Source organism: Hypomesus transpacificus, unplaced genomic scaffold (genome assembly GCF_021917145.1).
Source record: "Hypomesus transpacificus isolate Combined female unplaced genomic scaffold, fHypTra1 scaffold_52, whole genome shotgun sequence".
In the NCBI taxonomy this organism is placed as follows: domain Eukaryota; kingdom Metazoa; phylum Chordata; class Actinopteri; order Osmeriformes; family Osmeridae; genus Hypomesus; species Hypomesus transpacificus.
The window spans coordinates 1,185,474-1,201,223 of record NW_025814031.1 but is presented as its reverse complement, the minus strand read 5'-3'; positions in this window follow the sequence as shown (position 1 = coordinate 1,201,223).

Sequence of the window (15,750 nt, the reverse complement as noted above, 5' to 3'; positions counted from 1 at the left end):
GCTAATCTCTGACAATAGCATGAAATCATTGATAATCTCAATAACTTTTTCAAACTTGTTTCAAAAAATCTCAAATATACACCAGATTATTCTAATAGTGTTTGGCCTACTTCCACACCCTTTACTTTTTCAATAATGTTTTTAAAAAAATTATAGAAAATCGCTAATCTCTGACAATAGCATGAAATCATTGATAATCTCAATAACTTTTTCAAACTTGTTTAAAAAAATCTCGAATATACACCTGATTATTATAATAGTATCTGGCCTACTTCCACACCCTTTACTGTTTCAATAATGTTTTTAAAAAAATGATAGAAAATTGCTAATATCTGAAAATAGCATGAAATCATTGATAATCTCAATAACTTTTTCAAACTTGTTTAAAAAAATCTAGAATATACACCTAATTATTCTAATAGTGTCTGGCCTACTTCCACACCCTTTACTTTTTCAATGAAACATTAAAAAAATGATAGAAAATCGCTAATCTCTGAAAATAGCATGAAATCCTTGCTAATCTCAATCATATTTCCAGACTTGGGTCAAAAAATCTCAAATATACACCAGATTATTCTAATAGTGTCTGGCCTACTTCCACACCCTTTACTTTTTCAATAATGTTTTTAAAAAAATGATAGAAAATCGCTAATCTCTGACAATAGCATGAAATCATTGATAATCTCAATAACTTTTTCATACTTGTTTAAAAAAATCTCGAATATACACCTGATCATTATAATAGTGTCTGGCCTACTTCCACACCCTTTACTTTTTCAATAATGTTAAAAAAAAAATGATAGAAAATCGCTAATCTCTGAAAATAGCATGAAATCATTGATAATCTCAATAACCTTTTCAAACTTGTTTAAAAAAATCTAGAATATACACCTGATTATTATAATAGTGTCTGGCCTACTTCCACACCCTTTACTTTTTCAATGAAACATAAAAAAAATGATACAAAATCGCTAATCTCTGAAAATAGCATGAAATCCTTGCTAATCTCAATAATATTTCCATACTTGGGTCAAAAAATCTCAAATATACACCAGATTATTCTAATAGTGTCTGGCCTACTTCCACACCCTTTAATGTTTCAATAATGTTTTTAAAAAAATGATAGAAAATCGCTAATCTCTGACAATAGCATGAAATCATTGATAATCTCGATAAATTTTTCAAACTTGTTTCAAAAAATCTCGAATATACACCTGATTATTATAATAGTGTCTGGCCTACTTCCACACCCTTTACTTTTTCAATAAAACATTTTTAAAAATGATAGAGAATCGCAAATCTCTGGAAATAGTATGAAATCCTTGCAAATCTCAATAACCTTTCCAGACTTATTGAGAAAAATCTCAAATACACAACAGATTATTCCAATAGTGTCTGGCCTACTTCCACACCCTTTACTTTTTCAATAATGTTTTTTAAAAAATGATAGAAAATCGCTAATCTCTGACAATAGCATGAAATCATTGATAATCTCAATAACTTTTTCATACTTGTTTAAAAAAATCTCGAATATACACCTGATCATTATAATAGTGTCTGGCCTACTTCCACACCCTTTACTTTTTCAATAATGTTTAAAAAAAAATGATAGAAAATCGCTAATCTCTGAAAATAGCATGAAATCATTGATAATCTCAATAACCTTTTCAAACTTGTTTCAAAAAATCTCGAATATACACTTGATTATTATAATAGTATCTGGCCTACTTCCACACCCTTTACTTTTTCAATAATGTTTTAAAAAAAATGATAGAAAATTGCTAATATCTGAAAATAGCATGAAATCATTGATAATCTCAATAACTTTTTCAAACTTGTTTAAAAAAATCTAGAATATACACCTAATTATTCTAATAGTGTCTGGCCTACTTCCACACCCTTTACTTTTTCAATGAAACATAAAAAAAATGATAGAAAATCGCTAATCTCTGAAAATAGCATGAAATCCTTGCTAATCTCAATAACCTTTTCAAACTTGTTTCAAAAAATCTCGAATATACACTTGATTATTATAATAGTGTCTGGCCTACTTCCACACGCTTCACTTTTTCAATAATGTTTAAAAAAAAATGATAGAAAATCGCTAATCTCTGAAAATAGCATGAAATCATTGATAATCTCAATAACCTTTTCAAACTTGTTTCAAAAAATCTCAAATATACACTTGATTATTATAATAGTGTCTGGCCTACTTCCACACGCTTCACTTTTTCAATAATGTTTTAAAAAAAATGATAGAAAATCGCTAATCTCTGAAATTAGCATGAAATCATTGATAATCTCATTAACTTTTTCAAACTTGTTTAAAAAAATCTAGAATATACACGTGATTATTATAATAGTGTCTGGCCTACTTCCACACCCTTTACTTTTTCAATGAAACATAAAAAAAATGATACAAAATCGCTAATCTCTGAAAATAGCATGAAATCCTTGCTAATCTCAATAATATTTCCATACTTGGGTCAAAAAATCTCAAATATACACCAGATTATTCTAATAGTGTCTGGCCTACTTCCACACCCTTTAATTTTTCAATAATGTTTTAAAAAAAATGATAGAAAATCGCTAATCTCTGACAATAGCATGAAATCATTGATAATCTCGATAACTTTTTCAAACTTGTTTCAAAAAATCTCGAATATACACCAGATTATTCTAATAGTGTCTGGCCTACTTCCACACCCTTTACTTTTTCAATAATGTTTTTAAAAAAATTATAGAAAATCGCTAATCTCTGACAATAGCATGAAATCATTGATAATCTCAATAACTTTTTCAAACTTGTTTAACAAAATCTCGAATATACACCTGATTATTATAATAGTATCTGGCCTACTTCCACACCCTTTACTTTTTCAATAATGTTTTTAAAAAAATGATAGAAAATTGCTAATATCTGAAAATAGCATGAAATCATTGATAATCTCAATAACTTTTTCAAACTTGTTTAAAAAAATCTAGAATATACACCTAATTATTCTAATAGTGTCTGGCCTACTTCCACACCCTTTACTTTTTCAATAATGTTTTTTAAAAAATGATAGAAAATCGCTAATCTCTGACAATAGCATGAAATCATTGATAATCTCGATAACGTTTTCAAACTTGTTTCAAAAAATCTCAAATATACACCAGATTATTCTAATAGTGTTTGGCCTACTTCCACACCCTTTACTTTTTCAATAATGTTTTTAAAAAAATTATAGAAAATCGCTAATCTCTGACAATAGCATGAAATCATTGATAATCTCAATAACTTTTTCAAACTTGTTTAAAAAAATCTCGAATATACACCTGATTATTATAATAGTATCTGGCCTACTACTTCCACACCCTTTACTTTTTCAATAATGAAAAAACTCCCTTTACTATACAATATCTGAAAATAGCTGATTATTCTCAATAACTTTTTCAAACTTGTTTAAAAAAATCTAAAATATACACCTAATTATTCTAATAGGCCTACTTCCACTCCCTTTACCCATTTACTAATTTTCAATCCTTGCTAATGACTTGGGTTCTAAAAAAATGTGTCTGGCCTACTTCCACACCCTTTACTTTTTCAATAATGTTTTTAAAAAAATGATAGCTAATCTCTTGTTTATCTGAAAATAGCATGAAATCATTGATAATCTCAATAACTTTTTCAAACTTGTTTAAAAAAATCTAATAATGTTTAATATACACCTGAATTATTCTAATAGTGTCTGGCCTACTTCCACACCCTTTACTTTTTCAATCATTGATAATCTCATTAACTTTTTCAAACTTGTTTAAAAAAATCTAGAATAAACGTGATTATTATAATAGTGTCTGGCCTACTTCCACACCCTTTACTTTTTCAATGAAACATAAAAAAAATGATACAAAATCGCTAATCTCTGAAAATAGCAAAATCCTTGCTAATCTCAATAATATTTCCATACTTGGGTCAAAAAATCTCAAATATACACCAGAATTCTAATAGTGTCTGGCCTACTTCCACACCCTTTAATTTTTCAATAATGATATAGAAAATCGCTAATCTCTGACAATAATGAAATCATTGATAATCTCGATAACTTTTTCAAACTTGTTTCAAAAAATCTCGAATATACACCAGATTATTCTAATAGTGTCTGGCCTACTTCCACACCCTTTACTTTTTCAATAATGTTTTTAAAAAAATTATAGAAAATCTAATCTCTGACAATAGCATGAAATCATTGATAATCTCAATAACTTTTTCAAACTTGTTTAACAAAATCTCGAATATACTGATTATTATAATAGTATCTGGCCTACTTCCACACCCTTTACTTTTTCAATAATGTTTTTAAAAAAATGATAGAAAATTGCTAATATCTGAAAATAGCATGAAATCATTGATCTCAATAACTTTTTCAAACTTGTTTAAAAAAATCTAGAATATACACCTAATTATTCTAATAGTGTCTGGCCTAACACCCTTTACTTTTTCAATAATGTTTTTTAAAAAATGATAGAAAATCGCTAATCTCTGACAATAGCATGAAATCATTGATAATCTCGATAACGTTTTCAAACTTGTTTCAAAAAATCTCAAATATACACCAGATTATTCTAATAGTGTCTGGCCTACTTCCACACCCTTTACTTTTTCAATAATGTTTTTAAAAAAATGATAGAAAATCGCTAATCTCTGACAATAGCATGAAATCATTGATAATCTCAATAACTTTTTCAAACTTGTTTAAAAAAATCTCGAATATACACCTGATTATTATAATAGTATCTGGCCTACTTCCACACCCTTTACTTTTTCAATAATGTTTTAAAAAAAATGATAGAAAATTGCTAATATCTGAAAATAGCATGAAATCATTGATAATCTCAATAACTTTTTCAAACTTGTTTAAAAAAATCTAGAATATACACCTAATTATTCTAATAGTGTCTGGCCTACTTCCACTCCCTTTACTTTTTCAATGAAACATTAAAAAAATGATAGAAAATCGCTAATCTCTGAAAATAGCATGAAATCCTTGCTAATCTCAATAATATTTCCAGACTTGGGTCAAAAAATCTCAAATATACACCAGATTATTCTAATAGTGTCTGGCCTACTTCCACACCCTTTACTTTTTCAATAATGTTAAAAAAAAAATGATAGAAAATCGCTAATCTCTGAAAATAGCATGAAATCATTGATAATCTCAATAACCTTTTCAAACTTGTTTAAAAAAATCTAGAATATACACCTGATTATTATAATAGTGTCTGGCCTACTTCCACACCCTTTACTTTTTCAATGAAACATAAAAAAAATGATACAAAATCGCTAATCTCTGAAAATAGCATGAAATCCTTGCTAATCTCAATAATATTTCCATACTTGGGTCAAAAAATCTCAAATATACACCAGATTATTCTAATAGTGTCTGGCCTACTTCCACACCCTTTAATTTTTCAATAATGTTTTTAAAAAAATGATAGAAAATCGCTAATCTCTGACAATAGCATGAAATCATTGATAATCTCGATAACTTTTTCAAACTTGTTTCAAAAAATCTCGAATATACACCTGATTATTATAATAGTGTCTGGCCTACTTCCACACCCTTTACTTTTTCAATAAAACATTTTTAAAAATGATAGAGAATCGCAAATCTCTGGAAATAGTATGAAATCCTTGCAAATCTCAATAACCTTTCCAGACTTATTGAGAAAAATCTCAAATACACAACAGATTATTCCAATAGTGTCTGGCCTACTTCCACACCCTTTACTTTTTCAATAATGTTTTTTAAAAAATGATAGAAAATCGCTAATCTCTGACAATAGCATGAAATCATTGATAATCTCAATAACTTTTTCATACTTGTTTAAAAAAATCTCGAATATACACCTGATCTCTATAATAGTGTCTGGCCTACTTCCACACCCTTTACTTTTTCAATAATGTTTAAAAAAAATGATAGAAAATCGCTAATCTCTGAAAATAGCATGAAATCATTGATAATCTCAATAACCTTTTCAAACTTGTTTCAAAAAATCTCGAATATACACTTGATTATTATAATAGTATCTGGCCTACTTCCACACCCTTTACTTTTTCAATAATGTTTTTAAAAAAATGATAGAAAATTGCTAATATCTGAAAATAGCATGAAATCATTGATAATCTCAATAACTTTTTCAAACTTGTTTAAAAAAATCTAGAATATACACCTAATTATTCTAATAGTGTCTGGCCTACTTCCACACCCTTTACTTTTTCAATGAAACATAAAAAAAATGATAGAAAATCGCTAATCTCTGAAAATAGCATGAAATCCTTGCTAATCTCAATAACCTTTTCAAACTTGTTTCAAAAAATCTCGAATATACACTTGATTATTATAATAGTGTCTGGCCTACTTCCACACGCTTCACTTTTTCAATAATGTTTAAAAAAAAATGATAGAAAATCGCTAATCTCTGAAAATAGCATGAAATCATTGATAATCTCAATAACCTTTTCAAACTTGTTTCAAAAAATCTCAAATATACACTTGATTATTATAATAGTGTCTGGCCTACTTCCACACGCTTCACTTTTTCAATAATGTTTTAAAAAAAATGATAGAAAATCGCTAATCTCTGAAATTAGCATGAAATCATTGATAATCTCATTAACTTTTTCAAACTTGTTTAAAAAAATCTAGAATATACACGTGATTATTATAATAGTGTCTGGCCTACTTCCACACCCTTTACTTTTTCAATGAAACATAAAAAAAATGATACAAAATCGCTAATCTCTGAAAATAGCATGAAATCCTTGCTAATCTCAATAATATTTCCATACTTGGGTCAAAAAATCTCAAATATACACCAGATTATTCTAATAGTGTCTGGCCTACTTCCACACCCTTTAATTTTTCAATAATGTTTTTAAAAAAATGATAGAAAATCGCTAATCTCTGACAATAGCATGAAATCATTGATAATCTCGATAACTTTTTCAAACTTGTTTCAAAAAATCTCGAATATACACCAGATTATTCTAATAGTGTCTGGCCTACTTCCACACCCTTTACTTTTTCAATAATGTTTTAAAAAAAATTATTGAAAATCGCTAATCTCTGACAATAGCATGAAATCATTGATAATCTCAATAACTTTTTCAAACTTGTTTAAAAAAATCTCGAATATACACCTGATTATTATAATAGTATCTGGCCTACTTCCACACCCTTTACTTTTTCAATAATGTTTTTAAAAAAATGATAGAAAATTGCTAATATCTGAAAATAGCATGAAATCATTGATAATCTCAATAACTTTTTCAAACTTGTTTAAAAAAATCTAGAATATACACCTAATTATTCTAATAGTGTCTGGCCTACTTCCACACCCTTTACTTTTTCAATAATGTTTTTTAAAAAATGATAGAAAATCGCTAATCTCTGACAATAGCATGAAATCATTGATAATCTCGATAACGTTTTCAAACTTGTTTCAAAAAATCTCAAATATACACCAGATTATTCTAATAGTGTTTGGCCTACTTCCACACCCTTTACTTTTTCAATAATGTTTTTAAAAAAATTATAGAAAATCGCTAATCTCTGACAATAGCATGAAATCATTGATAATCTCAATAACTTTTTCAAACTTGTTTAAAAAAATCTCGAATATACACCTGATTATTATAATAGTATCTGGCCTACTTCCACACCCTTTACTTTTTCAATAATGTTTTTAAAAAAATGATAGAAAATTGCTAATATCTGAAAATAGCATGAAATCATTGATAATCTCAATAACTTTTTCAAACTTGTTTAAAAAAATCTAAAATATACACCTAATTATTCTAATAGTGTCTGGCCTACTTCCACTCCCTTTACTTTTTCAATGAAACATTAAAAAAATGATAGAAAATCGCTAATCTCTGAAAATAGCATGAAATCCTTGCTAATCTCAATAATATTTCCAGACTTGGGTCAAAAAATCTCAAATATACACCAGATTATTCTAATAGTGTCTGGCCTACTTCCACACCCTTTACTTTTTCAATAATGTTTTTAAAAAAATGATAGAAAATCGCTAATCTCTGACAATAGCATGAAATCATTGATAATCTCAATAACTTTTTCATACTTGTTTAAAAAAATCTCGAATATACACCTGATCATTATAATAGTGTCTGGCCTACTTCCACACCCTTTACTTTTTCAATAATGTTTAAAAAAAATGATAGAAAATCGCTAATCTCTGAAAATAGCATGAAATCATTGATAATCTCAATAACCTTTTCAAACTTGTTTAAAAAAATCTAGAATATACACCTGATTATTATAATAGTGTCTGGCCTACTTCCACACCCTTTACTTTTTCAATGAAACATAAAAAAAATGATACAAAATCGCTAATCTCTGAAAATAGCATGAAATCCTTGCTAATCTCAATAATATTTCCATACTTGGGTCAAAAAATCTCAAATATACACCAGATTATTCTAATAGTGTCTGGCCTACTTCCACACCCTTTAATTTTTCAATAATGTTTTTAAAAAAATGATAGAAAATCGCTAATCTCTGACAATAGCATGAAATCATTGATAATCTCGATAACTTTTTCAAACTTGTTTCAAAAAATCTCGAATATACACCAGATTATTCTAATAGTGTCTGGCCTACTTCCACACCCTTTACTTTTTCAATAATGTTTTTAAAAAAATTATAGAAAATCGCTAATCTCTGACAATAGCATGAAATCATTGATAATCTCAATAACTTTTTCAAACTTGTTTAAAAAAATCTCGAATATACACCTGATTATTATAATAGTATCTGGCCTACTTCCACACCCTTTACTTTTTCAATAATGTTTTTAAAAAAATGATAGAAAATTGCTAATATCTGAAAATAGCATGAAATCATTGATAATCTCAATAACTTTTTCAAACTTGTTTAAAAAAATCTAGAATATACACCTAATTATTCTAATAGTGTCTGGCCTACTTCCACACCCTTTACTTTTTCAATAATGTTTTTTAAAAAATGATAGAAAATCGCTAATCTCTGACAATAGCATGAAATCATTGATAATCTCGATAACGTTTTCAAACTTGTTTCAAAAAATCTCAAATATACACCAGATTATTCTAATAGTGTTTGGCCTACTTCCACACCCTTTACTTTTTCAATAATGTTTTTAAAAAAATTATAGAAAATCGCTAATCTCTGACAATAGCATGAAATCATTGATAATCTCAATAACTTTTTCAAACTTGTTTAAAAAAATCTCGAATATACACCTGATTATTATAATAGTATCTGGCCTACTTCCACACCCTTTACTTTTTCAATAATGTTTTTAAAAAAATGATAGAAAATTGCTAATATCTGAAAATAGCATGAAATCATTGATAATCTCAATAACTTTTTCAAACTTGTTTAAAAAAATCTAAAATATACACCTAATTATTCTAATAGTGTCTGGCCTACTTCCACTCCCTTTACTTTTTCAATGAAACATTAAAAAAATGATAGAAAATCGCTAATCTCTGAAAATAGCATGAAATCCTTGCTAATCTCAATAATATTTCCAGACTTGGGTCAAAAAATCTCAAATATACACCAGATTATTCTAATAGTGTCTGGCCTACTTCCACACCCTTTACTTTTTCAATAATGTTTTTAAAAAAATGATAGAAAATCGCTAATCTCTGACAATAGCATGAAATCATTGATAATCTCAATAACTTTTTCATACTTGTTTAAAAAAATCTCGAATATACACCTGATCATTATAATAGTGTCTGGCCTACTTCCACACCCTTTACTTTTTCAATAATGTTTAAAAAAAAATGATAGAAAATCGCTAATCTCTGAAAATAGCATGAAATCATTGATAATCTCAATAACCTTTTCAAACTTGTTTAAAAAAATCTAGAATATACACCTGATTATTATAATAGTGTCTGGCCTACTTCCACACCCTTTACTTTTTCAATGAAACATAAAAAAAATGATACAAAATCGCTAATCTCTGAAAATAGCATGAAATCCTTGCTAATCTCAATAATATTTCCATACTTGGGTCAAAAAATCTCAAATATACACCAGATTATTCTAATAGTGTCTGGCCTACTTCCACACCCTTTACTTTTTCAATAATGTTTTTAAAAAAATGATAGAAAATCGCTAATCTCTGACAATAGCATGAAATCATTGATAATCTCGATAACTTTTTCAAACTTGTTTCAAAAAATCTCGAATATACACCTGATTATTATAATAGTGTCTGGCCTACTTCCACACCCTTTACATTTTCAATAAAACATTTTTAAAAATGATAGAGAATCGCAAATCTCTGGAAATAGTATGAAATCCTTGCAAATCTCAATAACCTTTCCAGAATTATTGAGAAAAATCTCAAATACACAACAGATTATTCCAATAGTGTCTGGCCTACTTCCACACCCTTTACTTTATCAATAATGTGTTTTTAAAAATGATAGAAAATCGCTAAACTCTGAAAATAGCATGAAATCCTTGCTAATCTCAAAATATTTTCCAGACTTATTGAGAAAAATCTCAAATACACACCAGATTATTCTAATAGTGTTTGGCCTACTTCCACACCCTTTACATTTTCAATAATGTGTTTTCAAAAATCATAGAAAATCGCTTAACTCTGAAAATAGCATGAAATCCCTCTGAAATGTTATAGAAGACGAGTAATAATGTCATACAGGAAGACAGGATCACAATCCACCACAACGGATCAATTGACAGTCTCAGCTGTCAAGTCTTAGGTAAAACACTTAATATATAAGGAATATTTTGAATCCAGTCGATACTGACCTTACTGAGAGAGAGAGAGAGAGAGAGAGAGAGAGAGAGAGAGAGAGAGAGAGAGAGAGAGAGAGAGACAGACAGACAGACAGACAGACAGAGAGCGCGAATTAGAGAGAGAGGTATGTGTAAGATTACTCTGATGTAACCCCTTGACACACCCCATCACTTTGAGTGTCTGCCTGTCAGAAAAATTGAAGATGTATCTTTTTTTATTCTTTTTAAAATGATACTGTGTTCAGCATTCCTTGTGTGGAAAGAGAGGCCTACTCCCAAACCTGGAATAGATGGAGACGCAAACTCTGGTGACCATTTGCTTGACACCTATATGGTCAACTAGGGTTGATGACGCAAACACTCACACACACGCGCGCAAGGTCTATGCAAGGGAGCCAATGAAAGAAGAGTTATGAAGAAATTGGGATTTCCTATGTGCTTACATTATTCACTTATCAATAGAACTAGTCATTGGATACTAGTTAGTAAGTTCTCATGTAAACTTGCTATTAATAATAGTAGATTGTGTCTATGTGTCAGGATTAATAGATGTTCGGGGTCAGGAGAAAGTACTGGCTAAACGTTCCTTGTCATGACTACAAGTAGAGCTCCATATGAACTCTCTAGTCTGAGAGTTGTCATGGTGTTGGGAGCAGTGAATCTCTTTCTCTGAGACTGTCGTAACGTCAATACTGTCTGACTGTCACAATCTATGTTTACATTCTTGTGCCCTATAAAAGATGGTCCTCCGGCTTTCAGAGCTGAGAGAGACATGATTGAGACCTAAGCCTGGTGTTGTGTTGTCATTTATTGTCAAAGATCTGGTTTTCTTTGTTTGGCAAAACTCATTGCCACAACTTGTGCCACTGTGTTTAAATGCACGCTTAAGATAAAAAAGAAACAGGCAATGAAAATAAGCAAAGGCTGTAATCATAATATATATGGGGTTCCATAAAAGTTATTGAGATTAGTGAAGATTTCATGCTATTTTCAGAGATTAGCGATTTATTTTCTATAATTTTTTAAAATGTTTTATTGAAAAAGTAAAGGGTGTGGAAGTAGGCCAGACACTATCAGAATAATCAGGTGTATATTTGAGATTTTTTGAAACAAGTTTGAAAAAGTTATTGAGATTATCAATGATTTCATGCTATTTTCAGAGATTAGCGATTTTCTATCATTTTTTAAAAGGTTTTATTAAAAAAGTAAAGGGTGTGGAAGTAGGACAGACACTATTAGAATAATCGGGTGTATATTTGAGATTTTTTGACCCAAGTCTGGAAAAGATATTGAGATTAGTAAGGATTTCATGCTATTTTCAGAGATAAGCGATTTTCTATCATTTTTTTAAAAACATTTTTGAAAAAGTAAAGGGTGTGGAAGTAGGTCAGACACTATTAGAATAATCAGGTGTATATTCGAGATTTTTTGACACAAGTCTGGAAAAGATATTGAGATTAGCAAAGATTTCATGCTATTTTCAGAGATTTGCGATTTACTATCATTTTTTAAAAAACATTATTGAAAAACTAAAGGGTGTGGAAGTAGGCAAGACACTATTATAATAATCAGGTGTATATTTGAGATTTTTTGAAACAAGTTTTAAAAAAATTATTGAGATTATCAACGATTTCATGCTATTTTCAGAGATTAGCGATTTTCTATCATTTTTTTAAAAACATTATTGAAAAAGTAAAAGGTGTGGAAGTAGGCCAGACACTATTATAATAATCAGGTGTATATTTGAGATTTTTTGAAACAAGTTTGAAATATATATGGGGTTCCATAAAAGTTATTGAGATTAGTGAAGATTTCATGCTATTTTCAGAGATTAGCGATTTATTTTCTATAATTTTTTAAAATGTTTTATTGAAAAAGTAAAGGGTGTGGAAGTAGGCCAGACACTATCAGAATAATCAGGTGTATATTTGAGATTTTTTGAAACAAGTTTGAAAAAGTTATTGAGATTATCAATGATTTCATGCTATTTTCAGAGATTAGCGATTTTCTATCATTTTTTAAAAGGTTTTATTAAAAAAGTAAAGGGTGTGGAAGTAGGACAGACACTATTAGAATAATCGGGTGTATATTTGAGATTTTTTGACCCAAGTCTGGAAAAGATATTGAGATTAGTAAGGATTTCATGCTATTTTCAGAGATAAGCGATTTTCTATCATTTTTTAAAAAACATTTTTGAAAAAGTAAAGGGTGTGGAAGTAGGCCAGACACTATTATAATAATCAGGTGTATATTTGAGATTTTTTGAAACAAGTTTGAAAAAGTTATTGAGATTGGCAAGGATTTCATGCTATTTTCAGAGATTTGCGATTTTCTATCATTTTTTAAAAGGTTTTATTAAGAAAGTAAAGGGTGTGGAAGTAGGCCAGACACTATTATAATAATCAGGTGTATATTTGAGATTTTTTGAAACAAGTTTGAAAAAGTTATTGAGATTAGCAAGGATTTCATGCTATTTTCAGAGATTAGCGATTTTCTATCATTTTTTCAAAGGTTTTATTAAGAAAGTAAAGGGTGTGGAAGTAGGCCAGACACTATTAGAATAATCGGGTGTATATTTGAGATTTTTTGACCCAAGTCTGGAAAAGATATTGAGATTAGCAAGGATTTCATGCTATTTTCAGAGATAAGCGATTTTCTATCATTTTTTAAAAAACATTTTTGAAAAAGTAAAGGGTGTGGAAGTAGGTCAGACACTATTAGAATAATCAGGTGTATATTCGAGATTTTTTGACCCAAGTCTGGAAAAGATATTGAGATTAGCAAAGATTTCATGCTATTTTCAGAGATTTGCGATTTACTATCATTTTTTTTAAAACATTATTGAAAAAGTAAAGGGTGTGGAAGTAGGCAAGACACTATTATAATAATCAGGTGTATATTTGAGATTTTTTGAAACAAGTTTGAAAAAGTTATTGAGATTATCAACGATTTCATGCTATTTTCAGAGATTAGCGATTTTCTATCATTTTTTTAAAAAACATTATTGAAAAAGTAAAAGGTGTGGAAGTAGGCCAGACACTATTATAATAATCAGGTGTATATTTGAGATTTTTTGACCCAAGTCTGGAAAAGATATTGAGATTAGCAAGGATTTCATGCTATTTTCAGAGATAAGCGATTTTCTATCATTTTTTTAAAAACATTTTTGAAAAAGTAAAGGGTGTGGAAGTAGGTCAGACACTATTAGAATAATCAGGTGTATATTCGAGATTTTTTGACACAAGTCTGGAAAAGATATTGAGATTAGCAAAGATTTCATGCTATTTTCAGAGATTTGCGATTTACTATCATTTTTTAAAAAACATTATTGAAAAACTAAAGGGTGTGGAAGTAGGCAAGACACTATTATAATAATCAGGTGTATATTTGAGATTTTTTGAAACAAGTTTTAAAAAAATTATTGAGATTATCAACGATTTCATGCTATTTTCAGAGATTAGCGATTTTCTATCATTTTTTTAAAAACATTATTGAAAAAGTAAAAGGTGTGGAAGTAGGCCAGACACTATTATAATAATCAGGTGTATATTTGAGATTTTTTGAAACAAGTTTGAAAAAGTTATTGAGATTATCAACGATTTCATGCTATTTTCAGAGATTAGCGATTTTCTATCATTTTTTAAAAAACATTATTGAAAAATTAAAGGGGGTGGAAGTAGGCAAGACACTATTAGAATAATCAGGTGTATATTTGAGATTTTTTTAAACAAGTTTGAAAAAGTTATTGAGATCATCAATGATTTCATGCTATTTTCAGAAATAAGCGATTTTCTATCATTTTTTTAAAAACATTATTGAAAAAATAAAGGGTGTGGAAGTAGGCCAGACACTATTATAATAATCAGGTGTATATTTGAGATTTTTTGAAACAAGTTTGAAAAAGGTATTGAGATTAGCAACGATTTCATGCTATTTTCAGAGATTAGCGATTTTCTATCATTTTTTAAAAGGTTTTATTAAAAAAGTAAAGGGTGTGGAAGTAGGACAGACACTATTAGAATAATCGGGTGTATATTTGAGATTTTTTGACCCAAGTCTGGAAAAGATATTGAGATTAGCAAGGATTTCATGCTATTTTCAGGGACGAGCGATTTTCTATCATTTTTTAAAATATATCATTGAAGAAGTAAAGGGTGTGGAAGTAGGCCAGACATCATTAGAATAATCTGGTGTTTATTTGAGATTTTTCTCAACAAGTCTGGAAAAGTTTTTGAGATTTGCAAGGATGTCATGCTATTTTCAGAGATTAGCGATTTTCTATCATTTAAAAAGTTTATTGAAAAAGTAAAGGGTGTGGAAGTAGGTCAGACATTGTTGGAATGCTCTGCTGTTTGTTTGAGGTTTTATAGTCATACAAATATTATAAATGTCATCATTTTTCAAAATTGTATGGGTAATTTTCACCCGGTCCCTAACTCGGCGCTGCAAAGTAGCGTTTTCCGAATGTGAGACGATTGTCGAATGTCGAATATGAAACTAACTTCACCTCGGTCAAAAGCCGAGTGCAGTCATTTAGGGTCTGCTTGCAGTTTCGTAGGAAGTTCCTTCTTGCCATCTTAAACTTCTGACTGTGCTGGGCTAAACTTGTTTTGAATCGGCCGCTTCTCCAGTGGGGAGGAGCCATGGTACTTGAAAATACAGGGAGGAATCCAATCACACAAGCCCAGCTAACTGCAGGAGGAGCTAGGGAAATTGTGGGCAGTGATTTGCATGTGGCGTTCAGGCGTTTATTTAACGCCTGCAATTGCACGTGTAAATATACACACGTTTATTCAACGCCTGCAAATGCACGTGTAAATATACACATGTTTATTTAACGCCTTCAATTGCACGTGTAAATATACACGTGTTTATTTAACGCCTCCAAATGCACGTGTAAATATACAGGCGTTTATTTAACGCC